This window comes from Scylla paramamosain, chromosome 26 (assembly GCF_035594125.1).
Source record: "Scylla paramamosain isolate STU-SP2022 chromosome 26, ASM3559412v1, whole genome shotgun sequence".
Classification (NCBI taxonomy): Eukaryota; Metazoa; Arthropoda; class Malacostraca; order Decapoda; family Portunidae; genus Scylla; species Scylla paramamosain.
Window position 1 is genome coordinate 20,231,591 of NC_087176.1, and position 20,000 is coordinate 20,251,590.

The 20,000-nt window shown below is 40.6% G+C and overlaps 1 long non-coding RNA gene and 1 other non-coding gene across 5 annotated transcripts in view; both read right to left on the bottom strand.

Annotated features, from left to right (window-relative positions):
* The window catches only part of LOC135113797 (uncharacterized), an 89,964-nt gene that overhangs the window by 20,595 nt on the left and 49,369 nt on the right, over positions 1-20,000 (bottom strand). The gene's annotated exons all lie outside the window — the stretch shown is intronic.
* Trnap-ugg (transfer RNA proline (anticodon UGG)) lies at positions 11,946-12,017 on the bottom strand. Its single transcript has one exon. It is a non-coding gene; the product is annotated as a tRNA-Pro (tRNA).

A 20,000-nucleotide genomic window follows, 5' to 3' on the forward strand; every position in this document is an offset into this window, starting at 1 on the left:
TCCTGTAGGCATTGTTTTTATTCGTTAAGTCGTTCCTGTACCTCCTTCTCCAATATCTTTCCATTTCTCACCTCTTTCTTTTATGCAGGTTCCCCCATTAAATTTAAAGAAAACTTCCCATCCTTCCTGTAAAGCAAGCCGAATATAATTATTGATATTTACGATCTTTGAATCTTTACCGCACTCTCCGCGCTTTCCCTCTCTCTTTTCCTTTCATTAATATTTTTTTTTTCATTTAATCATTTATCAATTTTTTTTTCTGAATAATATTGCAAAATATTCTTTTCTTCTTTGCTTTGCGTCGAATTATTTATTAACTTTTCCATTATATTCTCTCGACTTATCTGGAAAGAAAACAATGATGAAAAAACTATTGACTTAATCTCCATATATTTTCCCTTTGATTAGACCGCCTCTTACCTTAATTTCCCGGGCCCGCTCAACCAGAGGCGTAGCTGGAATAAATGGAGGCGCACTGGGGAATGTCTGATCACATTCCCCAGTGAAGTGAAACATTCCCTAATGACAGGTACACTCGGGGACCTTAACACGCTGAATTTTCATGTGGAGAGAAGAGCTGGCCAAAACCTCTCTCTCTCTCTCTCTCTCTCTCTCTCTCTCTCTCTCTCTCTCTCTCTCTCCCTCTCTCTCCCTCTCTCTCTCTCTATAAAGATTCTGGCTCGTGGTTATTTCTCAGTGGAAGAAGTAGCGCTAAATAGCAAGCTCAGCGGGGTGTATATGATGTTATTCTAGAGCCATAACCAAATCAAACTGCGTCTCTCTCTCTCTCTCTCTCTCTCTCTCTCTCTCTCTCTCTCTCTCTCTCTCTCTCTCTCTCTCTCTCTGTACATTAAAGGGAAATGAATTATCAGTGACCATAGCGCATAATTACAATTCTAAATGTCAAGTGGACACGCTGCGCACTAAATGAAACACTTGAACGAGAGACTCTAGGGAGAAATTGAGGTGCAGTAGCATTACAATGAAACAACACACACTCATACACACGCAAATACACAATGAAAAAAAAAGTAACACATAAAAAGTAACTATAAACAGAAAAAAAAATTAATAATTCCCGATGAATAAAAGGAAAAAGAATTGTAATGTTGAAGGTATACACAGATTAGCCAAAAAATAAATAAATAAATAAATAAATAAATAAATACTGTAACACACAAGAATAAAAAACGCACAACAACAACAGCAGCAACAACAACAACAACAACAACAACAACAACAACAACAACAACAACAGCAGCAGCAGCAGCAACGTGACGCAAAAAAGACTAAAAACAGAAAGAAAAACAAACCCCCGCAGGACGAAGAAGAGAAAAGAATCGTACAGCTCAAGGCAGACAGATGAGCCAATTACCTCCTTTCCAAGCACCGGAGGGGGAAGAAGAAGAAGAAGAAGAAAAAGAAAAGACCCTACAAAAAAGGACACAAAAAAGAAAAAAAGCACTATAACATAAGACATAATCTCTAGAGCCAATCACTCTCAGCCCTTGTGGTTCACGCTAATGCCGAGGTGGGAAGACCAGTTAAAGGGACTGACTCACCCAAACCTTCACGCGACGGGCTCTTGTAATACCAAAAAGTGAAGGAAGAGAGGGAGGGATGCAGAAATGGACGGGACAACACAGGGAGCGTGGGAGAGATTGACAGAAGGGGACGGGTGGTATGACAAAGTGGAAAAAATAGAGGGTGAAAGTGAGGTAAGAAAGAAGGAAAGAAACAGAGGGAGATATGGATGTAGGTCGATGGAAGAGAGGGGGAGAAACGGAGAGAAAGGAAGAGTGAAGGGAGAGACTGAGAAAGAGTTGGGGAGTAGGAAGAGAAGGTGAGAAAGAGTTGTAAGTCAAAGGAGAGAAAGAGAAAGATGGTATGAAGAGAGGGAGAGAGGCTGAGATAGAAGGAGGGAGAAGAGAGAGTGAGAGTGGAGAAAAGAAAGATACTCGTAAAAGGAGAAAAATGTGTTTTTTTTTTTATTTTGTAAGAGGCAGTGAACAAGACAGTAAAAAATGAACCACTGAGGCTCCAGTCCCTAAATAAAGGTCAAAAGCGCCATCCGAAATTGGTGGATGTCTTGAAACCTCCGCCTTGAAAGAGTTTAAGTCACAGGAAGGAGAAAATATAGACGCAGGAAGGGCATGAAGGAAACGAAATGAAAAGAGAGAAAAGAGAGAAAGTAAGAGTGAAAAACTCAAGGAAGAGAGAGCAAGAATACAAGATGGAAAGATAAAAGAAATGAAAAAAAACATAAAACCCGTTATGTGGAAAGCTAACGATAAAGAAAAGGAGAAATACTGGAAAATAAAAAGAAGTCTATATGTATAAATAAAGAAAAAGCTGACTACTCTCCACTCTGCCAGGACGTGAAAATAAGCAAGAAGAAAAGCTGCATGAAAGTGCGGGAGATATATTGTTAAGAAGCCAAAAGTATGCAAGGGTTAAAGAAGAAACATGCAGCGCTCTCTCTCTCTCTCTCTCTCTCTCTCTCTCTCTCTCTCTCTCTCTCTCTCTCTCTCTCTCTCTCTCTCTCTCTCTGCACCTAAACACCACCTAAAATGAGACGAAACGCATAGAAAATACAAAAATGCACATGAAATTATACAAAAAAGAGCAACATATTGTGAAAGATACGGAACAGAAGTAAAATTATAGAAAGTAACATTTGGGAAGGCAGAGGGAGCTTGAAAACAGTGAACCTACAGTAAGCAAATGATTTTCGGGAGCAGCCGCATGTAAGTCAAACCAAGATGGTGATAAAACTAAGTGAAAATGCTGCCACAAAATATAACACTGATCGCTCAAGAAGATGAAAAGGGGCAGTACACAGAGAGAAAGACCGAGGGAGGGAGAGAGGCAAGGACAATGTTGAAACTGAGATAAAAAAAATAAAAAAAAGGGGCGGGGGGATTTGTAAGTCAGAGATAAAAGACGTAAAAGTAGCGAAGGAAATGTAAAAAAAATGTTGGATGGAAAGGAGGGAATAAGAGGAAGAAAGGCGTGAAGGAAAATATTGAAACTGTGATAAGAAAAAAAGAGCGTATTTGTGAGGGAAGGGGAAAAAAAAAAGAAGTAAATGCAAAGTAGCAAGGGGAACGTAAAACGTAGATGAAAAGGAGGGAATGATGTAAAAGAGAAGAGAAAAAATATTCAGTGTGAAAAAGTAAATTGTAAATAGATAAAAAAAAAAACAGAATAAAAGGAACACAAACTGTAAATAGGAAAGAAGTAATAAGAAAAAAATAAGAAAAATACTGGAAGCAGGAGAAAATAGAATACAGTAGACGAGAGAGAGAGAGAGAGAGAGAGAGAGAGAGAGAGAGAGAGAGAGAGAGAGAGTGAGAGAGGAGAGAGAGAGAGAGAGAGAGAGAGAGAGAGAGAGAATGCAAAAGTTAGATGGAAAGGAGGAAATGGAAGAATGAACGTGAAGGGAGAGGAAGAGGAGGATGCAGGAAGGAGGCAAGGCAAAAGCTGCGAGGGAAGGGAACACAAGGAGAGAAACTTCGAAAAAAAATAAAAAAGAAAACGTGGTATGAATGAACGGAAGAAAGAAAAAAAAAATAGGAGAATGACACTTAAAGTAGGCAGAGGAGGAGGAGGAGGAGGAGGAGGAAGAGGAGGAGGAGGAGGAGGAGGAGGAGGAGGAAAGGGAAAGGGAGAAACAAAGCAGCACCCAAGACACCCATGAATGCCAAGACGCAACCTCATGGCCCCCTAAACCTTGCCCAACGGCCGCCCCACTCCTGACGATGGGAGGCTAAGGGCGTGACACTAAGGCAACGCACAAACCCAACCCACTCAGCCCCTCAGCCCCTCAGACCCTCAACCCTTTACCCCTTTATACTGTCCGTCTTCAGCTGCTTGGCTTTGAACAGGGAGAAATGTTTGGATTCGTTTGGTACTTTCTTATTGTCTTTTACTTGAGATGCAAATGAAAACAGAAACTAATAAGGAAAGGTTTTATCGCTTGATTTATTGATTTTTTTTTTTAATTGTTCAGTTTCGTGTGTGTGTGTGTGTGTGTGTGTGTGTGTGTGTGTGTGTGTGTGTGTGTGTGTGTGTGTGTGTGTGTTGCACGTCCCGGTCAAGAAAGAATCGGTTCAGTGCATTTTACTTTAATGAGATGAAATTACGACGTGGGAAAGTTAATTCAGCATAACATTTCTCCTAAACAGACTACGGGAGGCTTAAAAATAAAGAAAAACGAAACACAAAAAAATAAAATAGCAGAAAAACAGAGGGAAAAAAACATACCACAAAATAGATCGTGCATCACATCAAACCTTTGCGAGAGAGAGAGAGAGAGAGAGAGGGAGAGAGAGAGAGAGAGAGAGAGAGAGAGAGAGAGAGAGAGAGAGAGAGAGAGGTGGGGGAATGCCCGAATAATCTAGCAAAGCCTTACGGACCTGAACAAAAACCAAACTTGATAAATAAGAGAGAGAGAGAGAGAGAGAGAGAGAGAGAGAGAGAGAGAGAGAGAGAGAGAGAGAGAGAGAGAGAGAGAGAGAGAGAGAGCGCACATATCATTTCCTCTTCACAATTTTACCCCACAAAAAAAAAAAAATGAAGCTAGAAAAAAAAAATCAAAAACCTTGAATTCACCCCTTTAGAAATCCCTTCTCTCTCTCTCTCTCTCTCTCTCTCTCTCTCTCTCTCTCTCTCTCTCTCTCTCTCTCTCTCTCTCTCTCTCTCTCTCTCTCTCTCTCTCTCTCTCTCTTCACCTTGCCTGGCAGCGTGCATAGTGCCAATCCATCTCTGGCCTCTAAAGCTCAGAACATTCCCGCATTTCGTCTGTCCATTACCCATCTCTTCCCCCTATACGGAGCCTCACGTCCTTGTAACTACAGCACAACTCTCGTTAATCTTCCTCCTCCGTGTCTTCAAGTTTTGCCAGTTCAAGTCGCCGAGTTTTATTCCTGTTCCCTGTGACCAGTTTCTTGCTCAAGTTCATCCTGTGTTTATCGCCGAAGTTCATCCCTCTTTTTTTTTTTTTCTTCTTCTTCTTCTTCTCTCCTCTGTTCCGTCTTTCTTCGTACTTCTTCTCTCTCTCTCTCTCTCTCTCTCTCTCTCTCTCTCTCTCTCTCTCTCTCTCTCTCTCTCTCTCTCTGTAGTGTTGCAGCATTTTCTCTCCTCGCTCTTGTGACTCTTTCTTCTTTCTCCTACAAGCGGAAATCCACTCTTACGCACTCACTTTTCACAGCAAGACAAGAATACAAGTGGGCGTCGTGTACCACTGCTATTGCTAGCTAAGTTCCTGGTCTCGGTAACCCCGATGTTCTTGTGCTCCGGATATAGGATCTCTTGGCCGCAGCAACGAGCAGCTTCGTGTTGACAGCGGCGAGGGAAAGAGATGTGAAGATATGTAGCCAAGAGAGGGAGAGACACGGAACCTTACCATATCTCCTTGTATGGGGTCAAATTAGCCGAGATTAGTTCCCCCAAAAGTTGGTTTGAAAATCTACGGACGCATCATGTTTCTGTACAAATTGCAAAGCTGATGATAGTGTGTGTGTGTGTGTGTGTGTACGCCTTAATTTTTCAAGTTTCAGCTTTAAAACACTATTACGAATCACGTACAGAGTAACAGGGGTGAACTGCCTTTCGTACGTAGGTAAGAGATGAATTTTTAAGGAAGAATACCGAGTTACATCAACATTCAGGCTTTGGTCAACAGTGCCTGCATGCAATTTAATAAAAATGGCGCCAATTTCAGTTGTGTTGGTGTTTAAACGAAAAAAAAAAAAAAAAGTATAGAAAAAAAAAATAGATTACTGTGATTCTTAGTATGCATTCCTGTAACACTCGGTGACTCCAGTGGCGGGAGTGAGTCATAAAAAGTCGAGGGACACACAGGCCACTCTCACCGACACTGCGAGCCGCGCCACGGTCACCTGCTGCACCTGAAACTACCTAAAAAGTACACCAGCGAGCATGAACTACAATCTGGCTGCAATAAAAAAAAAAAAAAAAAAAAGTATGTTCGCTTTTTCTTTTTTCCCCCTTTTCTCACAGGACAGGTCGTATTTTCTATTTTCTTTTTTCATTCACGGTTTTCATCACGTCAGGGCAACTTGTCCCTTGGTAGCAGGACGAGGATCAGTAAAGCAGCGTGTTTTCTGAGTCATATGGAGGAAGAAACACCAACAAAGGCGAATCTAGTTACTGCGAGTGCTCTACATAAGACATGCGTAACACTCCACTCGACCACAAACTGCACACACAATGAACTCCACACAGGAAAAAAAATGAAGAATAACACACAACAAAGCATGCAGCTACAAGGTATTTCAAAAGTCAGGCAACAAGCATCACACCACCAAATTAAAATGGACGTGAACAGAACCACACACACAAAATACACAAACGAATTTCAAGTACAACAACTGAGTAAGAGAGAGAGAGAGAGAGAGAGAGAGAGAGAGAGAGAGAGAGAGAGAGAGAGAGAGAGAGAGAGAGAGAGAGAGAGAGAGAGAGAGAGAGAGAGAGAGAGAGAGAGACTTCACTACACAAAAGAATAAAAGAGTTAAATGAGGTTATTATCCAGATGAGAAGATAAATAGCGATATGAACAGAAACACGCACGCCATGCAAGGTGAAGGAAATAGAATATCTAGATTCACAAAAAAAAAAAAAATATATATATATATATATATATATATATATATATATATATATATATATATATATATATATATATATATATATATATATATATATATATATATATATATATATATATATATATATATATATATATATATATATATATATATATATATATATATATATATATATATATATATATATATATATATATATATATATATATATATAAGAAAAAAAATGGTACAGACATATGTAATTTAATAAAACAGAGCAGTAGAGAGTAGACACACATTCAACACCAGAATGGAATTAGGCTTGCACAGATGAAGCCTAACAATGCTGAAAAAATTTAAACAACAAGAAAAAAACATATTTGATAAGTAATATAACTGAATAAAACACAAAGAAAGAACAAAAACAAAACACATTTAACAACAGAACAAGGTAAACAAAATATTAAGCAGTCTCACAACAAAGAAACAATACACAAACAAACGAACGAACATGCTAATAGCGGAGTAGATAACACACACGCTGAACACAAGAACTGGACAAGAAATACTCTGGGGAAATGATAAACGAGGAGAGGACAGAAGGAAAGATATCTGAGGCAGCAAATTCAAGACATCCGCACTCCGAACATGTCATTGGGTGGCAGAGAAACACACAAGTAAGATGAAGCCAAACACCAAACACGGGAGAAAGTTGCCTGTTCTTTTCACGTAAAATTCCTTAAGCAACATAAACTCAAAAGGCAGCAGACATAAAATTTATCGCGGGCCTGAGGGAAGGCAGGAATGTGTTGGATGTGCTGTATACAACTTCTCCCAGTGAAACAAAACTTTTCACTCGTAAAATGTTGTGAGGGGAGCGAATTCAAGTGGATGGGAAAGGATGCCAACGACTGCTTCTTCTCCCCATTATAAACTCGTATAAAAGACATGACTTCAGATATGAGCCGAACTCGTGCACCGGTAAATAAGAGTTACGAATAGAGGAAACTGAATAAAACTACCGAATTCACAACAGAAAACCATAGAAAAAGGACGAAAAAACAACAGCATCAACAGACTCACTGAAGAATAAAACAGGCAAGGAAATTGAAAGAAAACGAGATATGAATAGCAAACCAAGACCCACAGATGTGAAAACGAGAAAAAAAAAGAACAAAAGAACGTTTAAAATACCAATCCACTACCACCGGGGGATAACAGGCGAGTTTAAAGCACTGAGAGAGGTGGGCAGCGAGGGAGAGCCACGCGGAAGGCGCAGAGGTGAGGCTGAAGGGTAAACACAGGCTTTTCACGTCATTCATCTTTAAAAACTGGATCTTGCTGACGCGGAGGAGGAGGAAGAGGAGGCGAAGGGTAAAGGAAAACACGGAGGAAAGGACGGGAAACTTTCTTAGACCCCAGCGAGATAAACAAGAAAGTATCCACGCACACGCACACACACACAAGCATAGGCACATGTAGCTCTCTCTCTCTCTCTCTCTCTCTCTCTCTCTCTAGGCACTGCACAACACCGCGAGCACGACACTCAAATGAAAACAGAATCACAGGGGCGGGAAACTAACACGGGGGGAAAAGGGAAAAGCTTAACTAAAGAGATCAGTTAGCCATGGCGTGCATTGTAAAAAGGTGAACTTGAACGTGGGACGCACCAAATGGAACCATCTCCTCCCTGGGCCGCGTGGGGAGAACAGAGTGCTGTCCCAGTGCCAGGACGGCCAGTACAGCACACAGCCGCCCCTTCGCCGCCCACGTCATCACGCTCACGCCAAAAGGACGGTGGGAAATTTCACGTCAGACGGAAATAGTGACTGGACACCAAAAGCAGGAAGAAAGAATAGGAGAGCGAAAGGGAGGAGGGAGAAAAATAGTAAGAGGAGGAACGCTCTTGGCGAGTCTCACTTCTTTGGTAGCAGCGGTGCAGGACGAGGAAGAAGAGGAGGAAGAGGAGGAAGAGGAGGGAAAGGCGTAACCTCCTTCACCAACAGTAGGTTGAAAAATCAAATTGACCCTAAATTTAATAAAAACAGTGGTTCTGCATGATGGCAGCCAAGCGTGGCAGAAATGCGCTCATTTGGGATTATATGGAGCTATCAACTCCAGAACAAGCAATATGTTTGGTGTGTAAAGACACCTTGAAGTTCAGTGGAAGCACAACTTCCAACCTCTTCAAGCACCTCCGCATAAAACATCCGATTGAGTACGCAGAGCATAAGGAAGAAAATGATCGTGTTGTGGCTGCTAAGTCACTAATAACAGAAATCTGAATGGCTACTTATAGTGTGCACCCTTCACCATCCTTCACCTTGCTGCAGTGTGTCTCACTTGACTATAACTGCACATGTATTTTCATGATTGCATATTTATATCATGGAAATCTTCATAAAAAAAAAAAAAAATATATATATAGAGAGAGAGAGAGAGAAAGAGAGAGAGAGAGAGAGAGAGAGAGAGAGAGAGAGAGAGAGAGATAGATAGATAGATAAATATAGATATATCCTTGGTAAGCGTCATGGGAAACACGATCTATATCTCGGCAAATTGTAGCCAAAGGGCGAGAGTCGTGATGTTTGTGACAGGTGGAGGGGAATCCTGGATTCTGTCCGTGCTTGGATTCCCTTGCAAGCACCAACGAATCTCGCGCCTGGCAGACAATAGGAAGAATCTCGGGCGCCCGGGGCTTGTTAACGCACAGTAACCTAACAAGCCAGGCAGGCAACCAAAGAGCCAGTCAGCCATCCCGCCTGCCCGCCTGCTACCACGCCAGCAAGTCAATGAACCAAACAGGCAATCAGCCAGGCGGGCAGCTGAGGGAGGCGAGGGGCGGTGTGTTCAGTGTCGCTCCATCACAAACAATCAGCACACAGATGAACACGCAGAGATTCATTCCTCGTGGTGTGTAATTGCATAATCAAAACACGTGCTGCAAAAAAGAGCCACGACTTGGAATCAAAGTTGGCGGGCACACAGCACACGCAACTCTCACTAATATGGAGGACATATACGCACGCAGCGCACATAGATATAACGACTACCTTCTGTTTGGTGACGGCTGAAAATATCCGGATAAAATACAAGCTAGGGAACAATACCATACACTTGATCAAAATATGTACCTCTCCGGACCCGGAAAACGAGGTATTGCAATAATTTTGGAGCGGAATTCAATTAAAAAACGGAACTGCGTCTACCGAGCATCCGGGTCCCTTCGAAATTTATGAGTTATCAGTAACCGGAAATATGTGATATGCAAGAATCTGGAAATCAAGAGAAAATCATGAAACTTTAATTTATGTAAAAAAAGAAATATACAGGTGTCACGTTCCGAGGAATATTGAGTGCGCTGTGGAAATTCAACCCTGAATTACTCTTTTGTTTTTCACACAGCGCAGAGAAGTACCTGCTTAATTCATCCTTTTTATACTGATTTTCCCCATCACCAGCGCTTCAAACACCGGAGATTTACGTGCACACCACACTATATACTGTACGAGTACATGGAGAGCTGAATTAGTACTGCGTTGTGTTATTGCTGACCTTAATGATGCAGTAGTAATTGTGACAAGAGGAAATGTGAAATGCTGAACCATGATGAGCAATGATGTTACAGGAAGAAATATACACTGAGAGGGAAATATTTCTGCAACATGGAGGAGGAATACAAAGGAATACAAAGGAAAGCCAAACAGCAATAGACCTTTTGGTCCTTGCAAGGCTGTTTGGTAACTACTTCTAACTAGCCACAGGGAAGAGAGACAGGACAGCATAGCAGAAGGCTCCTCCCCACTATTCCCAACTATTTCCATGCCAGCGCAAAGTTGGGTAAAAGTACCATGCAGTATGGAAAAACTGACATGGAATTTTCATAGGAAAGGTTGAAAGGAAGTTGTATTATTCACCCTACGTGAACTCTATACGCCTATCTGAATGTTAATACAATTTATAATAAAATTGGTGTTTCTAAAATAAGAGTTTATTAGTGAATTTACTAATTATTCGGACAAGAAGAGAGCTTGTTGGGGATTTGCTTTTAAATATTTGTCTATTTTATTTTTTACATGATTCAATAGTATTGCTGTTCACAATTTCTGCAGGAAGTTTATTCCATATATTTACTGTACGATCAAAGAAAAAATGTTTTGCTTCGTGGGATTTAAAACGTTTGGGTATAATCTTGAATCCATTATTTCTTGTTAGGTTAGAATGATCAATGGTAAAATATTTATGTGCATCAGTGTTACTATATCCTTTGAAAATTTTGAACACTTCAATTAGGTCTCTTATCCTGCGCTTTGTTAAACTAAATAGGTTTAGTTCTTTCAATCGTTCCTCATACGGCTTATTACGCAATCTAGAATCATCTTTGTGACTCTGCGCTGTATCTTTTTTTTTATTTTTTCAATGTCTTTTTTGTAGTATGGTGACCAGAACTGTACACAGTATTCTAGATGAGGGCTCACCAGTAACTTATATAAGGCAAGTATAACTTTTTCTGATTTAAATTCGAAGTTTCCTCCAATGAACTCTACTAATTTATTTGCCGTCTTTACTGTTTCTGTGCAGTGTTGACTCGGCTTTAGGTCGTTTGACACAACGACACCAAGATCTTTTTCTTTATCAGCGCTTGACAGTGGCATGTTATTCATTATATATCTCGCCTGAACATTGTTGCTTCCGATATGTAGAATTTTACACTTTTCTATATTGTATTTCATCTATCATTTTTCTGCCCAGCTTATTAGTTTATTGAGGTCACACTGCAGTTCCTGCCATTGTGACACAGACGTTACTCTACTTGTTATTTTGGTGTCGTCTGCAAATTTACTTATTTTGCAGTTTATCCCTTCATCACTATCATTAATGTACATTATGAAGAGTACTGGTCCTAATACAGAGCCTTGAGGAACGCCGCTATTTACCTTATGCCACTCTGACTCTTTTCCATTTATCACAACACGCTGTTTTCTGTCAGAGAGCCAGTCTCTCAGCCATTTCAGGGTGTTTCCGGCAATGCCGTGAGCTTTTACTTTACTGATGAGGCTCTTATGGGGAACAGTGTCGAAAACTTTCTGGAAATCAAGGTAGATAATATCAACAGCTTTTGTCTCGTCATACGAGTTAAATACTTCATAAAAGAAGTCTAGTAAGTTCGTTAAGCAGGAACGCTTGGTTCTGAAACCGTGTTGCGAGTCCTTTACGATTTTATTTTTTCATTATTATTCATTATTATGATTTCATTATTCCATCGTTTCGGTTTGGTGTTTTTTACCTTCCGTCTGTTTCGTTGCGGTACACAAAATCGCGGTAAAATACACTGGGCCCGTCCGGGATTTGAACCCGGGACCTCCTGCACCCAAAGCAGGAATCATACCCCTAGACCAACGGGCCGTTTAGGAGGAGGAGGAGGAGGAGGAGGAGGAGGAGGAGGAGGAAGATTACAAACCCTAATATGGTAATGATTGTGAGCAGCAAATAAGAATCACTACTAAATCTTGAAGATCCGAGAGGCTGGAGGAAGAAATCTGGACTGAGAGGGAGGAATCCGTGTGACGAGGAGGAGGAGGAGGAAGAGGAGGAGAAGGTTACGGTCTCGGAGATTAATGACTCACCCGCCACCCACACAGGAGAGGCGGGTGAGGGCTTGGGAGGAAGGAAACACGCCCTAAGGTAGAAATTGGGGTCTGAGGGTACAAGGTTCTTCTCCTTGCTGGGAAAGTTGGGTAAGTTCTGTCGTCTTGAGTACAAAGGCAAAATTATATGAAGAGGCATTTTTGGTGTGTGTGGTTCTCTCTCTCTCTCTCTCTCTCTCTCTCTCTCTCTCTCTCTCTCTCTCTCTCTCTCTCTCTCTGGTTGTTTGCTTGGTTGGTTAGATGGTTTAGTTTAGGGTATTTTTTTTTTCTATGCTTACTTGTTGTTGAAGTTTTTTGTTATTATCATTATTTTCTTTTCATTATATTATTATTGTTATTATTATTATTATTATTATTATTATTATTATTATTATTATTATTATTATCAATCATCATCATTAGTAGTAGTAGTAGTAGTAGTAGTAGATACTATTATTATTATTATTATTATTATTATTACTATTATTATCAATCATCATCATCAGTAGTAGTAGTAGTAGATATTATTATTACTGTTATTATTATTATTATTATTATTATTATTATTATTATTATTATTATTATTATTATCATTAGGTAAAAAATGCAATTAATTAGTGTGTATGTATGAGAGAGAGAGAGAGAGAGAGAGAGAGAGAGAGAGAGAGAGAGAGAGAGAGAGAGAGAGAGAGAGAGAGAGAGAGAGAGAGAGATTCCTTACTCTTAAACCTACTGACTACTTTAAGCCTGCACACACACACACACACACACACACACACACACACACACACACACACACACACACACACACACACACACACACACACACACACACACACACACACACACACACACACACACACACACACACACACACACACACACACACACACACACACACACACACACACACACACACACACACACACACACACACACACACACACACACAGACACACACACACGCACACATACACACACCTGCAGAATCACCTGAATAACTTCAACTCTTTTTCACTCCTGCAAGTCAGTGAGTATTAAGTGTTGGCAAACTTTAGTCGAGGTCTAACGCGGAGAATTTAGTGGTGGGGTAAGTAAACTGGGAGACTTGTAAACTGCTTTAAACGAGGTTGTATATTTACTTAACATATTATCATATTAACTTACACACTCAACGAAATTCTGACGCAAACAGGTGTGTGTGTGTGTGTGTGTGTGTGTGTGTGTGTGTGTGTGTGTGCGCCTGTGCGTGTGAGTGTGTGCGCGCACGCCCGCCTTCTCAGCCTCCACTGCCGCCATGATCTCCAAAACTGCCAACATAATTTAGGTTTTCTTTAATATATTTCCCAGGTCTCGCTGGCGCGAGACTTAAGAGGTCGCGAGGACGATTAAGTCAACTTTAGAAAACAGCCACGGTAAGGCACCCCCGACCCCGCCCCCCGGCAGCCAGACAAATTAGTCCCCAGCCCAGCAGATCACGCAAGTATTTCCCTCATCACAGCACGCATAAATTTCCAAACCACCAGTGCACCAAAGCACCACAAAGCACAACAAAACACCACAAAATGGCCGCACATTCAACATTCCAGTCAGCAAGAAACACCGCAACACCAAGTCCATTCCAACTCCGCATCCGTAACACTAAAATAAATTCCTTCCTGTTATCTGCATCCCTTACTGATAAACACTGGGATGACTGTCAGACCTTCACCCAATGTCATCCCGCACGCTGCCCCGCCAGACTTACTCCCACGCAGTTATTTAGTAGCCTCGCTTCGCCACACCATGAGAGAGGAGAGGGACAGAGGAGAGGGAGAAAGGAGATCGCATGAGAATTAGAGCAGAGGGCAAGAGAGACGAAAGGGTAGAAAGCAGGATGATGGAGATTTAAAGGGAATAGGTAAGACTGCGATAAAAGAAGACTAGAAGGGAAGGGAGAAGAGTGGATATGTGACGAAGTGAAGGAAATAAGAGTGAGTGTATGAAGACTGACGAAAATGGATGATGGAGATTTAAAATGAATGAGTAAGAATTGGATAAAAGGAGGCCAAACGGGATAGGAGAAGAATGAATAAGAATGTGAATTGTGAGAATGACAGGAAGAAAGAACGAGTGAACATGATAAATACAAGGGAAGCCATGGAGGACAAAAGAGGTGGAAGGGACAGAAAGCAAAGATGACACCGGTAAAAAATAATAATAGGAAGAAGGAAAAAAGAGACGTGAAAGGAGAAATAAGAGGAAAAAGAGACAAATACCAGAAGGAAAGGAATAAAAAAAACGAGAGAATAAATGATAAATAAACATAAGGACATCGAGAAGGAAAACAAAAAAAAAAATAATACAGATAAGATGCGGGAGAACTTCAGAAAGGAAATGAAAGAGGGATAGAAGACTAGAAAAAGAAAAAAGAAAAAAGGAGAGAAAATACCTAATTAAATAGGGAAAAAGTGAACGAATGAGAGAAGACGGACGAATAGGAATAAAACAAAGAAAAATAATAAACGAGTAAAGAAAGATAAAACAATAAAAGGATAAAAAGATAAAAAAAGAGAAGAACTGGGAAGAGCACGAAGTAAGGATAAGAGAGGAAGAAATGAGGAGTAAAGAGAAGGAGAAAACAGAGAAAAGTGAGAAAGGATCAAGAGAAATTGTGAAATGGCGTTAAGAAGAAAGGAAGCGAAAAGCAGAAAAAGGAAGATTTATCGAGAAGACAAAGAACTGTAGGCTGCAAGTACAAGAAAAAAAAACTATAAAAGTGTGAAGCAACAAACTATTAAAAATAAATGGAAGGATGGAATAAGAAAAAGAGAAAGAAATGCGAAAAAAAATATTAAAAGAAAAATAAGAAGAAAGTTTAGAAGAAGAAGAAAGGTAATAAAAGTGAGACAAGATGGAACGAAGCAGAGAAGAGAAAGAAAAGAGAATAAAGATGAGAAGAGGAGAAAAAAGGCCAGAAGCGAAGGAAAAGAATTAAAGGAGAAAAGTAAGAAATTAAACGAGGAAAAAAAGCGTAATACAATAAGGAAGAGTAGTAGATGAGACAACTATCAAGAAAGTGGAATAATATGATAAAAAAGATGCAAGAGGAAGAAAGAGAAAAAGTAAGACGAGAAGGAACGAAGGAGGAAAGACGGACAAACGGGAAAAAAATGAGAGGAGGAGGAGGAGGAGGAGGAGGAGAAGGGTGTGGAGAAGAGGTAAAGATGAAAGAAGAAGAATGCAAGGAAGAGGAGGAAACGGGGTAGAGGTGGGAAGAGATGGATACGGGAAGAGAAGGAAAAGAGAGCAGAGGAGGGAGGACGGAGAGAGAGTAGAGATGGGAGGAGAAGGCTGCGGAGAAAACATGCACAGAAAAGATGAGAGGAGAAGGATGCAGGGAAGAGGAGAAAGGAGAATAAAAATGAGAGGAGAAGAAGCATGCGAAGACGAGGAGAGGGGCGCGGGGAAGAGGAGGAAAAGGGAATAAAGGTGGGAGGGGAAGGGCGTGGGAAGGAGGTATCGGGCGGGGACACAGTTCATGGCTTGGGCTACTGAGCTGGTCATCGTTGATCTACAGCGCCGCAAGACACACCCGACCAAACACTTGGTTCCACTACTCTCGTGGCATTTTGCTTCTGACATTTTCTCTCTCTCTCTCTCTCTCTCTCTCTCTCTCTCTCTCTCTCTCTCTCTCTCTCTCTCTCTTTCTATTCATCGTTTTTTTTTTTTTTTTACTTATTTTCCTCTTATTTCCTTTCTCTTTCTCTTCCTCCTCTTTCTCCTCTCTTCGTCCTTTCATTTTCTTCCATTCTCCATTTTTTCCTCCTCCTCTTGTTATGATAATGATGAAAATAACTATAATTGTAGTAATAATGTCAACAACAACAACAACATCAATAACAGTAACAATAATAATAATAATAATAATAATAATAATAATAATAATAATAATAATAATGATAATAATAACAATAATAATAATAATAATAATAATAATAATAATAATAATAATAATAATAATAATAATCATAATAATAATAATATTAATAATAATAATAATAAAATAAAAATCTTACTTGTACTTCTTCTATTATTATTATTATTATTATTATTATTATTATTATTATTATCATTATTATTATTACTATTATTATTACTATTATTATTATTATTATTATTATTAACACATTATTATTATTATTATAACTATTACTACTATTACTATTTTTCCTCCCTCCTTTCCTCCCATTCCTTCCCTGCACCTCTCCCTTTCCTCCTCCTCCACAAACTCCTCGCTTCTTCCTCTCCTTTCCCCCACCACAGCCCCATCCACCACCACCACCGCTGCCCCATCTATAGAGAGAGAGAGAGAGAGAGAGAGAGAGAGAGAGAGAGAGAGAGAGAGAGAGAGAGAGAGAGAGAGAGAGAGAGAGAGAGAGAGAGAGAGAGAGAGAGAGAGTGAGTATGCATGTGGTTTTCGTCTTATTTGCGGAAAAAAAATGAAAAAAAAAACGAGGAAATCATTTAGAATTGAGTTGAAAGTTGCAAAAAAAAAAAAACACACACACACACACAAAGGAAGAACAAATAGCGGCGCACGTGTTGGTCGTTACGGGATTGTTTGTGGGGAGTGAGGTAGGACAGTGCACAAAGGAACGGAGGGAGGGTGAGAGGAAGGGAAGATATCGCCACAGTGAGTGAAAGGCATTGGCTCCCCTCCAGAGAATTCTTCCCATACATTTTCAAACAGCAGAATGTTTCCTCTACCTCTCCTCCATTCGTCTTCCCTTCCTGCATCCCTCTCCTCCTCTTCCAGCCACGATGCCTGCCGTCCCTCCACGTTGCCTCCACCTTTTCCATTTCCATTCCTCTTCCTCTTTCCTTCTCCCTTCATTATGTGTCTCGTTTCTTGCACCTTCCCTTCACCTTCCTCATTTGCATTCCTCGTCCCTCCTCGCCTCTCCTCCATCTCCTTAATGCCTCCAGTCCCCTTCATTCCTCCCATATCTCCCATACATGCCATCACTCCCCTCTTCCGCTTCCTCTCCCCATTACCTGCTATTCACCTGAGTTCCTTGAGACAACGAGTTCCAATAGAACATTCAAGAGGAAAGGGAGATTAAGGAAGGGAAGTAGAGGGATGGAGAGAAAGTAAGAACAGGGTATATATCTCCTCTCTCCCCTTTCCCTTCCCTTTCTAAAGCCTTCCCCTTCCTCCCGTGAAGATCAACAAGGTAATTAAACACTCAGTAAGCTGAAGGAGTGGGGAATTTTCCTTAACGTTTCCTATTTAGATGCACTGAGTCCGCACCCTCGACGCATCGGTTATTAACAGCACTTTTTCTTTTTTTTTTTGTGAGGAGACGAAGGGATGGAGGGAGGCGCTGTGTGTGTGTGTGTGTGTGTGTGTGTGTGTGTGTGTGTGTGTGTGTGTGTGTGTGTGTGTGTGAGCGACAGGGGCGAGAAGGAAAGGAAAGGCAGTGTGTGCTAAGGCAAATGGACGCTATGAGGCTGGTAATGCTTGGGAAAGAATGAATGGCAGGCACGGTCCAGATGAACGGACTGGTCAGGTGGAAATATGAGATCATGCAACACCATTAGAGGTTTCGAAAGTGTCATGAATCTTGGTCATGGAAATAAAATATATATTGACAGCTTTTTTTTTAAACTGCAATGAAAAACTAAAATAGAATAAGATAGAAATAAATAAACTGGTAAAAAGATAACTACATACATAGATATATGCATAAATAAACAAGATGAATAAATTACATGTAAACAAATAAATAAATGAAACACCCAATCGGTTTAGAAGAATATGAAGGACAATTCATACAAAAAGATAATACAAAGCAGAATATACTCAAAGAGATTACAAGAATTAAGAAAAAAAAAAAGAATTGACTTTTCGTAAGGAGGATATGAATTTGCTGGGAATAGAAGAACACATGGCACAAGATCGCCAGTTGTGGAAAGCAGTCACCGCCCGTCCAACCCCTCCCTCATGGCAAAATGCGCACGTTGAACGAAAATGACGATGATGATGATGATGACTTTTCGTAAGGCAGCTCACGTCTTATCAAATCCTCCTGACGACGAACAAATGAAGGGCAAGTAAGCTATCGGCATCATTTCCATCAGGCGAATATTGTAGCTGAAGGAGGCGCGGCTGTTCTTCACGTACATAAAAGCGTCGCCTTTATTGCCTCGCGGAATGTAGTGGATTCAGAGGTTCGTGTGGGATCCAGTTCTTCATGATGGTGATCGTGTCACAGCTTCGCCAGAGCCAGCTGGTTCCCGTGCACTGATTCTCTCTGCACAGGAGCGTTGGAAACCCTTAAGGAGAGCGATTTCCCGGTTTTGTTCAGTGCTACTCGATTCCTTTACTTTAGAAACAAATTTTACGTGTAATCTGTTCAAGGAGATATTGGCACGTATAATACACTGCAATTATTAGTATTATTACTTTTAAACTAATAGATTCAATGATTTGTTGTGTCATATATAAACTATTGATAGTAACAACAACAACAACAACAACAACAACAATAATAATAATAAAAAAAATAACAATAATAACAAAAGAATAAGGACAAGAACAAGAAGAATTATAACTACCACCACCACCACCACCACCACCATCACTACCACAACCGCAACAACGCTAATACTAATAAACGAATAAAATAACCAAACTTTGATAAGCACTACGAGTTTTCCGAGTTTGTGGATGAAATATGAGATAATCACACCTTTCACACATTTCAACTATCACCTCACAAGATAAAAAAAAAAAAAAAAAAAAAAAAAAAAAGACGGGGGGAGGAAAAAACGCGAAGGGGGAAAAAAAAGGACAAACTGACCAGGGAGGATTTGCGGCGGAGAGAAAATTAATGTGTGTGTGTGTGTGTGTGTGTGTGTGTGTGTGTGTGTGTGTGTGTGTGTGTGTGTGTGTGTGTGTGTGTGTGTGTGTAAGTGGAATACAGTGTTGTGTTGGTGTGGGAGATGTGGTGAGTAATCTGATACATTGCAGGACTCACCTCGCCACACCAACAAGAACAATTAGACCCACCACCGCCACCACCACCACCACCACCACCAACGCCGCCACTACCACCACCAGTACGTGCACCACCACAGTAACATTCAGTACAACCACTACAGGCTACAGTTTTCTATAGGGAGCTACAGTTCACCTCTGTACTACCCGGGTACTAAACATCAACATTTCAAAGGCATTGTTGCAGACTGATAGGAAAGAATGTTCGTAAGGAGGTAATAAAGGCGACGCTTTTATGCACGTGAAGAACAGCCGCGCCTCCTTCAGCCACAATATCCAATGGATGGAAATGATGCCAATAGCTTGCCCTTCATTTGTTCGAGAGGATTTGTAACGCGAGTTTCTGCAAATACTGAAAGAGGTGAAAGAACGTGTAATTCTAAGTAGAAAATGTTCTATACACATATGCATTTTAAGGCCTTGTTTACCCGTCAGAGGAGTTGAAAATGTACGGGACTCGCGGATGTGCTCTGCGTGTAGCTGAGACTAAAAAGTACAGACGGTTGCACTGTCTCAGCCTCGGAGGTGCCATTTCCTCAAATTATGAATGGTTTAATCTTATTTTTTGCAAACTGTGGAATATTACACTATCTTATAACAAGACAATTGGTGTTAAAAAGCATGTAATTTACCGATAAGCATTACACGACAACGTTATTGCGGTGATCAAAAGCACTCCTATAAAATGCTGCGTGGCATCATCACTCAGCTGTTTTCAAG